At 50.6% G+C, this 11240-nt stretch overlaps 1 long non-coding RNA gene across 1 annotated transcript; it reads right to left on the bottom strand.

Annotated features, from left to right (window-relative positions):
* Positions 1 to 2832: 2832 nt before the first annotated feature.
* LOC106015683 (uncharacterized) lies at positions 2833 to 10841 on the bottom strand. The gene is made up of 3 exons (XR_001187885.5): positions 10709 to 10841; positions 4036 to 4103; positions 2833 to 3910 (listed from the first exon to the last, which is right to left on the bottom strand). It is a non-coding gene; the product is annotated as an uncharacterized lncRNA (long non-coding RNA).
* Between the last annotated feature and the right edge of the window lie 399 nt (positions 10842 to 11240).

Raw genomic sequence — 11240 nt, 5'->3', positions numbered from 1 at the left:
ACTGGGGCTGCTGGGTGGGCGTGGAGATCTCCTCCAGCAGCAGGAGCAGAGCTGGGGAACCCATTTCCATCCCACGGCAGGGTGTGAGGAGTCCTTCACCAGGGCAGTGCCCCTGCTTCACCAAGCTGGCTGCTGACGGCCTGGCATGGAGGTGACACACTCCTCAGGCACCACGATGCACACATTAGGAGGGTCTTGAGGACTTTTGGTTTTGTGCAGCAGACTTGCAATACGCTGTTTTGTTGTGCTGCCTTGGAAATCGATCCTCGTGCTGCTTGTGCTCAGTGCAGGCAGCAGGGCACCCTGTGCTCCTGGCAGCTTTTGCTGCTCCTGTTTTGCTGTTTTAGCTATTTCTGTGGTCTGGGGAGTGAAAGGAAGACCCCGCTTCCTGAAGGGCATGGGAGGAGCCCTGGACAACCTCTGTGTGTCTGAACCCGAACAGGACGAGGAAACAGAGGCTTTTTCACCCGCTCACCCGAGCAGGAACAGCACGAGCACTGGCTTAGCTGGCTCCTTTTTAGCTTGCTTCCCACAGGAAAGCTCCACCACTCTGAAATGCCTGCTTTAGGGGAGACTCTCCCCCTCTCACGTGGAAACTCTTGGCACGTAGGGAAGTTGCTGTGCCTGTGCTCTTGCTGAGAGATACCGAAAGAGCTCCTGACACAGGGCTTTAGGATCAAACACCAGGAAGCTGTTCTTTGCTCTGCATCTGGCTGACTCATCCCTCACACGAGCAAAGAGCTCTGCAGCAGGTTCGGGCACGCAGAGCCATCCGTCTCTGTCTTCTGCATCAGTCAGCAGCCGAGAGGCAATAAATTCCCTCTCATGATAACACCTGGTGATAGTGGGCTTGAGGCTGGGCCCTTGGTGCCCCTGTACCCGCAGCAGCAGCATGGGCCACGCATCCCAGAAGTGCGGTATCCTGCCTCTGTCTGGCCCCGTAAATGGATGCTTATGGGGCCGTAAGTGGGTGTCTAGGAACCAGCATCATCTCTGCAAGAAGTTGTTTGGCATTTCCCCTCAGCTTTCTCCCAGTTTCAAACACTTCAGTCTCTGGCATTTCCTGTCATGGATGCAACTTCTGTCTCTTTCGTAACCTCCAAAGAATTTATTTCCCAGTCTGGACCGGTCTCCTCCTGTCACAGCAGGATTTTGGGTGGGTTTTTGAAGAATTGTGACTGTGGCAGCTACCCTGGCTCGCTGAAAGGGCATGAAGAACAAGTGACAGGCAGGCACGGCATGCTTTCATGGAATTGTCAAGATCATCAAGTGCAACCATCAGCCTGACCTGCTGCATCCCATCACCAACCCATGTCCCTCACTGCTATTCACTCACTGCAAAAATATCCCTATTTTTGTTTTATATTTTATTTACCCGTGTCCTTCACTGCAAAAATATCCCTATTTTTGTCTTTACGGGTAAGTGTGTGTGCTATAAAAATTGCTTCTTTCCCAAAAGTGCTTACTAGTGCTTGTAAATAAGCCAACCCCTCCCACAGGCTATTTTTTTTTTTTTGTCTTTTCTCCCTTAAAACACTCTGTGAAGGCCTGGGGCAGGGGCATCTCCCTGTTGCACCACACAACTTGGCTACTGACTGGGTAGGAGCTGCGAAGTGCTCACGTACCAGCGTGCTGCTGAGCCTCAGTTTTTTGTTCCAGTGGCACTGCTGGCTGTGGTTTTCCTTTACGTGTGCTGACGCTTTGCCTGCACACACAGATTCACAACAGGTCTCAGAAATCCTCTTCAGCATCTGTGCTAGCCGCCAGCTCCAGCTCTCTGTGCTGCTTTTCCTGCTCCACTGCTTGCCCTGCTATTGCTCGTGCCACAGATAACAGTTCCGCCTTTTATCTCCTGCTGCCATACTACCTTTGGCACTATCCACCCTCTTTTTTCTCCATTCTTTTTTTTTTTTTTCTATTCTTTTTTTTTTTTCTGCTCTGTGTCAGCTCCAGGTCAGGTATTCTGTAGGTTTCCCTCACCATGGGTTTCTCTGGTTGGGTCGTGGTTGTTCCCCATGCAACTGTGCTACATGTGCCATGCCTTTCTTTGCCTGCTGCCATGGCACAGTTATTCTATTAATGCTATAATTTTGAGCCTGATGAGGAGTAGCAGAGCAACCCGGAGGGGCACCAAGGTCCACAAGCTCCTTTTAGACCCAACGAGAATACTGATGGGCCTCCAAGGGCACATATAGCAATTACACATGTAACAGCAACCCTCCCAGCGTGTCCTGCAATTCAGAAGATGAGGAGGAACGTGGGCTTTTTTTTTCACTTGTCCCTTCATCTTTCTCTTTTCTTCTGCCAATCTTGCTTGCCAAAGGTTTGCCTGCTGACCTACAGTGCTTTCTGTCTGTAAAGAGCACAGATGCTTGTGCAAACAACCCAAGGGCTTTTTGCACCAGAGACTTCAGGAAATCATTCCCAAGTCCTATCCCCACCTTGTTTTCCAAACAGACCAGTGAATTTGTGTTTTGCATATGGTCACGTCAGCCCTTGGTGTCTGGACCTAACCAACAGAAACAAATGTGCTGCTTACATTGACAGTGCTCATCTTTAATGGGCAAGGGTTTCATATTGGATGCTAATTCCCCAGGAAAAAAATAGAATATTTGTTTGCAGATGGGCATTGCTCATGCTTGGTGCAAGAAGTGATGGTTGGTACTGATCAGGCAATCACAGGATGTGAACAGCTTAAATATTTACCAGGTTTGATCAATGTTACCTCTATGCTAGACATATGATTTATTTTTTTTCAGGGCTGTATGAGCTGTTTTTATGGAGAATTAAACTACCTTAGGTAAAAAAATATGAACACAGAGCAATATTCGAGTCCTACTTTGTGTCTATTTTTAATATGCTAAATAATACATGCTGTTTATTTCTTTCTGTTACTCAAGACATCTCAAACACGCAACTATCTCCTAGCAGAAGGTCCAGATGCAGAAAACTGCAGTAGAAATGCTTCTGGCTGTTTGAGAGTTTTGCCCTGTGAACAAATTTTGCCCAAGACACTATCCCCCCCCCCCCGAACCAGCAGCTTGATCTGTCTGACTGGCGATTCTGTAACAAGCTGCTCTGTGTGGGGGTCATTACAGGTGTGTTTAACAGTGGGGTGCTCAAGGTCCCACCCAAAGACACCCCACATCCCTGCCTCCACCCCAAGAACGTTGCTATACGTGTGGGTCCAGCTTCGAAGAGCCGGGAGGATGGAGAAAAGGGAGCAAAGTGACATGTCCAGGGACACCTGAGCCCGTGTGTCATGGCCACGTTCCCGTGGGGTGGAAATGAGACGGAGTGGGGCACCACATACAGGCACCATTTGTTGTAGTCAGGTCTGGTCTTAATAAATAGATGGTAGTACTGAAAGAGGTAATATGGGGCAATCAGAACCAGCCACAAAAATCATCTCATCTCAGCGGCAGCATTGAGCCTGCTCTCGGTTTCAATGTAAACAAGATCACTGGTGCTTCCAGTGAGCCACGTGAGGCCCAAAGTCATACCTGCAGTTCTTTCTGCTTTCACTGTCATGCCAGGACCAAAACGTCTCTTGGACAAGAGGGAAAGCAGTTACACTTGTGGTGTTTTGCAGCCTCAGTGCCCGATCCAGTCTCACCCCGTAAACAGCAAGGCTTTCACTCACTCCCATGTTGCTCCTGCTAAGCGGGTCAGAAGTGCTCGATTCATTCTCAGAAGAAGTAAGTCCATGCTCAGAGGGAAACTCTGACTCATGACCTTTCTGTTTCAATTGAAGTGTCAGTGCATTTTCAGATTAAATACCAGGCACTGGCATTTTCCTAGCAGGAGAGAGATGGGCTCACAGCTCCCACTTCCCTGAGCGCAGCCAGCACCTGGGCTCCACCGTCCCTGACGCAGGTCAAGACCTCCTCCTTTGCTCAGGAAAGTTATTCTGAAACAGCAAAAGACATTTGATGACTAGATTTCCATGGTTTAATCAGCCTCAGCTCCTTAGACTGGAGCTGAGATGTTCATTTTCCCTTGCTCAGAGTACCAGGGTATTCCTGTACCACTGACCTGCAGAGGTGGCATCAACACCGGTTTAGGGCTGCAGCAAAGTCCTGGTGGGAATTAGAAGGAGGCATCTGTGCAGTAAAAAAAAAAGGATGCCATAGGTGGGAAAGGTTCAAAGCCATGCTGATGCTTCTGGAAGGAGATTTATTACCCAGGTATAGTCCTGAGTATCAAGCTCCAGTTGCACAATGCCCATGGTCAGTCCCAGGCTGCAGTGGACAGCAGGGAAGGGGCTTTGGGCAGGTACCTCCTGCCCCCACCTCCAGCCTAAGGGGCTGGCTCCTGTGGGCAGAGCCTCTGTGCTTTGATACGGAGCTTTCAGGGTGGCGGGATGGCCTGGGGATGACCCACTGCCCTACCAGGTGTGCTCACTGGTGTAGGCTGCCAGCAGCCCCACCACCACCAGGCCATGCAGTGGAGCTGTCTGCACGTCTCTCTCCTCTCAGCAAACCCACGGGGGAACCTCATCTAGAGGGTGGCTGGCACGGGGGTGCCAGGGCAATGTGCTTGCAAATGGCTGTTCTGCAGCCATCAGGAAGTTGGGAGATCCTTTTTTTTATTTTATTTTATTTCCTTTTTTTTTTTCAGGTTTCCCAATATGAAGACATGTGGGCTGTCCAGGGTTCTGTTGGTTATTGGGCTTTCCTAGAAAAATGTGGTGTGCAGAGACCCTGGGGTGTAGCTTTTCTCCCTTTTGGTGGGGTTTTGAAGTATGAAGGAAAAAAAAAAAAAAAAGGCAGACTGGGATAAGATAAGCCCTGGGGTTTCTGGGGTTTGAGATCCTGCTGGGGCAGCAGACAAAGAAGCTCCTTCAGAGGAGAGCAAACAGGCTGACATCACGGAGGAGTGGCGACCTTGCAGTCATGGTCTGAAAGCTCTTGCTGTGCAGCCCCTCCTGCTCCTGGCACCTCCAACAAAGCAACGGGGTTTTCAGCAGTGAGCCTCTCTTGCCCCGTGAGCACTGTCACACGAAAGCATCCAACAGGAGCCTGTCTGATCTCTGTCACCTGCTCCCTAACCTCTGAAGTCAGGAGGAGAGCCAAGCAGAAAGCTGTGTCCCTCAGACCATCCCAGCCTTACTGGGGGCACCAGCTGTCGGTTTAAAGGGGATGAGAAGGAAAAAATGAAGGGGTTTGGAGAAAAAAAAATAACGCACCAAACATTATGATTGAGCTGCAGCTGCAGCCGGCATCAGCAGCAGAAAGAGAAGCAAAAGTGCCAGGTGTCAGGATGAGAGAGTGAGCAGAGGATTCGGATAGCAGCACAGCACCAATGGGCAGAAGGCAAGCGTCAGGTGCAGGGTGATGCTTCTGCAGGAAGGAATAAGTGTTGTGGGGTGGGTGACAGCAGGCAGGTCCCACTCAAGGAAGGTCATTTCCACGGTAGCACTGGGCAGGTGCCAGCTGCAGTGACATGCAAATGGGAAAGGCACAGGGCTTGGAGAGAGACCAAGCAGGAAGCAATGGACACTATACAGAAGCTTTAGGATTATACATGTAGCTGGGAGAAGGCCAAAAGAAGTCCTAACTTACAGCCTCATTAGGAAGCCTGGTCATTAACTGCACAGATTTTGCTTGGGCAGGAAAGGGAGGTGTCTTTCAGCGTCCATGAAAGGCATCCTCAGGTGACTGTGCCAGCGAGGATGTCAGGGAAAGCCAGCAGAAAAATAATTACCCCAAGCCTGCAATCCCCCAGAGATCCTTCCCTCCCAATTTAATGAGTCGCTGCTTTCTAAGGCCGGATCCCACTGCTCTCCTCAGCAGCAGGCAGAAAGGGAGGACGTGCTGCTCCCGAAGGGATGGCGCATAAATGTAATAAATATAAATTTATAAAAATATATTTATATATAAATAAAACCAGCATGCTGCAGAGAGCTAACCTCTGCAGGTCTGGGAGGAAAGCAGGTCCTATAACACGGTAACAGAGCTTCTCGAGCCCCCTTTATTGACCAGTTCTTGTCCTCCCTGCTGCCAAGCCACACCTCAGCTTACTCCTTACAACCTGTTAGGGCATCTCAAGAGCAATCCCATTTCTGCTGGCAGCACTGCTCTGGAGGTCAGACAGGTCTAAATGACAAATGGTCACCTTGCGTTGCTTGCTGTTAAACTAAGCTGCTAGTTTGGCTTTAATGTGCTGGATTATGGACTGTCCTCCAGTTATTTACTTATTCCTCAAGCCAGTAGCTAGACCTGTCTCTGATTTTGCATGCAGAAAACAGCAATGGGAAACATCGTCTTGAAATTCCCTCGCTCTTTTTGGGCCTGGATAATTATTTATTTTGATAATTATTTATTTTGTTCCAGACAATGCCATAAAAGAAGAGCGGGATTTAAAATATCACCCAAATGCATGTAGAAGGAGGCAAACCGGGATAGTGCAGGGGTCTGAGAGGCACACCAGAAGGTCTGGGAGGATGCAACCACCAAACCAGGGCAGGAGCCCGGAAAATCAAGTTGCAAATATCCCTTGGAGGTCAGGAGGAAGCCTCCAGGCCCCTGGTGGGGAGCAGGTGGGTGAGCAAATGTGAGTATCTTGGAGGAGGCTGCTGGACCCTGCTTCCACATGCGGTCCAGAAAGCCTCTGCTCGTCCTGGCCTGGCACCCAGTGCCCATCTGTGCCCACACATCCCACATGTATCTACACACTGCTGTATTTAGGTCACCATTTGCTGGTGAAATCCTTGCTTTTGCTTGCCTTCTGCTGTAGATACAAGCACTGGAAGCTGCAGCATCGGGTGTGCAGTGGACCAGGGTAGAACAAGCTCTGCATAAAGTGAAAAGGAGCCAAAATGCAAATTACCTTAAGGCAAAGAGCTAAATAAAAATAAAAAGAAAAGAAAAAAAAGGGGAGGGGTGCAGAGAGAATTGCATGTGTTCAGATCAGTGAGTTTCACATTCATAATGATCGATGCAGGTTGAGATCCATTTACATCTTAGCAAATTCTGCTTTGCTTAACCCCGGCTGTAATTACACATGATGTGTGATGATGCCTTCCTGCAGGGCTGTGCTAGTCTGCGCAAGGAAGCTGGTACACGCCTGCTTGAATCCTTCCTTTAGGCTTCCTAGCCTGAATTCCCAGACTTCGGATCTTCGGCAGAAGAAGACTCCCAGTTTTTGGCTTGTGATGGAGGTCGTCAAGAAATGTTGTAATCCTCAGGGGGAGAGGACAGGGCTGGGACATGGGCAATCCTGCCTGCTCACTGCAGATGCAGCCCAAGAGATTGACGTTGTCCCAGTTTTCCTCCTGATTGCTAATCACTTTCATGTACCGCTGAGCCGCGAGCTGGAAACTGCTTCTTGTGAAACCATTGATCCAGCTGTTGGGGTCGTTCTAACATTCGTTGGGAACGGAAAGTGCCAGCACCAGAAGCTGGCAGGAATTAATTCCTTAAACCATCAAGCTTTATCTTTGGCTAAAAAAATGTTGCAGTTTGTGGTGTAGCAGTTGGGGAACTGCTTGGGTTGTGTTGTCTGGACACAGTGCCGTTCCAAGGGGCTACTAGCTGAAGCCATTTCTGAGGACAGATTTATGAAGATGGGTGAAAAAAAAGAAAGTGTAGTCTGTGCTCTTTACAGAGGGGTAGTCAGGACTGTGTTTTTTCATTTGCTTCCTTTCTCGGCTCTGGTGCAATGATACCAGGTGAGGGTGTAAGAGGTCATTTCAGCAAAAAATAACGGAGCGGTGATAGCTCTGCAGAACACCTCCTGGACATCATTGTGACCCAGTCTGTATAATAATGTGGAAACAGGGCTCAGGGCACAACCAAACACCGGCTGAGGTCATCCGGGACACGGAGTGTTCAATGCAGCAGGAAGAAAAACACTCCCTGCACAGCTCTTGGGCCTTCCACTCTTCCTGCCCTGGGGCAAGCAGTCCTCTGGGGCTCTGGTGGGGCCAAGGCCAGCAGGGAAGCCCCGGCAGATCAAGGGGAACCAACCTGGAGGGAATTCATGCCACTGTTTCCAAGCTGTGTTTTCAAGGTGAGAAGGAGAGGAGGCTTGGGAAAGAGAAAAGCCAGCCCCACAAGGGCCCTGCAGGGCAAGATGACCTCTCATCTCGGCCCTGTGGGGACACAGCACGGGTGGGTGGCTGCCCGTGGTCTGCACAGGGAAGGTAAATTAGGGAAACCTCGAGGGGCTGGAAGCATTTCCAGTTTGCTGCTGTCACTACAAACCCAGTTACCGGCCTGCTGGCTGCGTGACCTTGCAGGAGGAGAGCCCAGATGGTGTGAGAGCAGCACGCCTGGGAAGCTGGTCAGCATCCAAGGCAGCAAAACCTGCTGGCAGAGCGAGGGGAAACCAGGTCTTCCTGAAGCTGTGGTTGAAGCTGTGAAGCCTTCTCCACCTGCTAGTCACACAGAGCCTGAACTTTTCGTGTCAGAGTAGAGCAATGAGTCCCAGGCACTCACAGATTTGCACAAGAGGTCCAAGGAGTGCTGATAGCAGAGAAATTTTAAAATTATGGTTAAAAATAGCAGCTTCAGCTGAGCTTCCAGTTAAAAAAGTAACGCTTAAGAAGCAGCCAAGTCCCTCTGGAGTTAGACATGGGAAACATCCCAGTGCCAGGACAAGAGGCAACAGGCAGCAAGTGGAGCACAGGAGGTGCCCTCTGAACATCAGGAGACAACTCTTCACTGTTTCAGTGATGGAGCACTGGCAGAGGTTGCCCAGAGGGGTGGTGGAGTCTCCTCCTTGGAGATCTTCAAAAGCCACCTGGAGGTGGTCCTGGCAGCCTGCTCTGTGTGGCCCTGCTTGAGCAGGGGTTGGACCAGGTGACCTCCAGAGGTGCCTTCCAGCCTCAGCCGTTTTGTGAGAAATAGGAACATAGGAAAAAAAAATCCTGCTAGGATTTGCTGAATGTTATCTGCTGAGGCTGATGGGATCAGCTGGAGGTCTTTGGCCATCACTGGTGCCCACCAGTACCCGATGCCAGCCACCACATCTGGCCACACCGTGACCCGATGGCAGTCAGTGCTGCTCCATTACCTCAGTGGGGATGAACAGCCTTGGCCAGCAGGGCTGGAACCGAGCAGTTTGTGCTTTCCCTGCAAAACAAAGGCTTGTCCTGTGGCACTGGACCAGCTCCCAGAAAATAAGTGAGACAGCTGGTGCACGAGCGCTGCTCCCTTTCACCTCCCAGCCCTCACACTGATCGCTCTCCAGGCTGTACTGCACGCACCAGGAGAAGCAATAAACACGCTGTGGGCTTTCTGCAGCATGTGCCAGTGCACAGACCTCTCTGGGAGAGGCAGATCCCAGGGAAATTCATGCTGGGAGCTCCTCACAGCACAGTGGCAATGCTTCACCTCTGGCTGGCTGAGCATGAACAAATTTCAGCGTGGTTCTGGTGTGCTCTCCTGTTCCTCCTTGTACAACCTGGCGTCACACTAACACTTTTTGCATGGGCTTCATGAGTTTCATGCCATGCTTGTGCTCGTGACCTGGAAAAGGGCTGCCCGGGTCTGTGTCCTGGAGCAGCAGCCAGCAGGCACCAGGACACCGAGGGTAATTGTTGCTGCTTGCCACTTGCATGCTCTCTCCCTGCCAGAAATGTTAGGAGCAGATAGACGATCTGGGCAGGCTTCCAGACCTCTGCCCGTATTCTGACCTCTTGCAAGCGTCACTGGAAATGCAACGTTCACCCCAAAACTGCTTGAAAGAAAAGCAGGATCTGTTCCTGGGCCTCTGAGCTGTTCATTTCCCTCTGATCCCAGCATCTCAGTGCAAACCTCCTCCATGAAGTGCAGCCCCCTGGGAGCCATGGGCATACGCTCCTGAATCACTTTGCTTTTGCTTTCCTCCATTGCTGTTCTTCAGCATTCGGACACCTCCCCGCCAGGCTCACCCTGCAGAAAGCCTTGGGATGATCAGGAAGGTTGAGCCGGACAGGATGTGGCTTTCGGAACAAAAGCACCCCCCCCTGCACCCACCACATGCCCTGCCTGCCTCCTGCCCTCTCCTTTCTGCAGGAGGGGCAGCAGGGCTCGGACACCTCGCTCTCACTGCTTCCACAGCAGGGTACGGACACACATCTTCCCAGGGCAAACCGAAGCATTTTGGGGCATCAGATCCCTCCTCGCAGAGGACAGATTGCCTGGTCTCCCCCAGCTCGTCTCGTCCTGTTACCCTTCCTCCCTCTCTGGGATGAATCGTGTGCTTCACGTTTTTATTTATGAAGAAAAAGACCGATCTCTCGTTCCCAGCCCAGCTTTCAAATGCAACATAACAAGAAACCTCCTGGGCTTATTCTGGGGCACATGCTTGCCAAAGGAGGTGTGTGGGGGGAGAAAAGGAAAGCAAATAAGTCCAGACAGAGAAAGATGAGAAGGAGGGGAAACGTCGTGCAAACCACTTCCTCTTGGTTGCCCCACAGCCAGTTTCTTTTTTCTTTTTCTGTCCCTGACAATCTGAAAACATCATTACTGCAAGAGGCCAGGGCTCAGCCAAGAAAAGGGGCATTGGATAAGAACAATTAAGCACTTTGGAAAGATCAGGTCTTTCCTGTTAACAAAATAATACACATTTCCTGGGCTAGTGAAATCCTAACCCTTTGGCCTTAAAATCTCTTTGGTTCTCGGCGCCTTATAAAGAGGAAGTTAAAATTTGGCATGTAGAGATACTGAGAGATAGGTACACATAAGAAAATCAGAAATGGAGTGATTGTGACGAAACTCACCTGTGTTAGGGAGCAGGAGGATGTTCACCACCCCACAGGCTTCCCGGTGAAATCAGGAACCCGGAGCGAGCTAACCCCTGACCGAGTGCCCAGAGGAAATCAGCCTGCCAGGCGCTTCCTCCCTCCCTCACCAGCGCTTGGGTTTCCCTTTGAGTCACCCCACTGCCAGAAGCAGTGCACAGCTGAGGACAAATTTGTTTGGTTTCCCCCCCACTCGTGCCTTACCCGCTTCTTTAACACACGCTTTACAGGAGGAAATAGACCTGCAGGATCTTGGTGCTTCGCAGCGGGAGGTGAAAGCTGGTGCCTCTGTGAAATGCTGAGGAAGATTTGGGGCATTCGAGGACTTTGTGCATTTTTTAAAAATTCATCAAACAGTATGGGGGAGGGGAGCACAACACCTGTGAAAGTAACTGCTTTCTGAACAGCTCCCATGAGGTTTCTCAGAAGGTGACAGGTAGGATGCCAACCCCTTCCTGCATCTAACACTCAGCTTACTGCCCACATCTGAGGAGGAGGTAGGTGCAGCGCT

This window comes from Anas platyrhynchos, chromosome Z (genome assembly GCF_047663525.1).
Source record: "Anas platyrhynchos isolate ZD024472 breed Pekin duck chromosome Z, IASCAAS_PekinDuck_T2T, whole genome shotgun sequence".
In the NCBI taxonomy this organism is placed as follows: Eukaryota; Metazoa; Chordata; class Aves; order Anseriformes; family Anatidae; genus Anas; species Anas platyrhynchos.
Note: the sequence above shows the minus strand (reverse complement) of the source record. Positions and strands in the feature narration are given on the sequence as shown.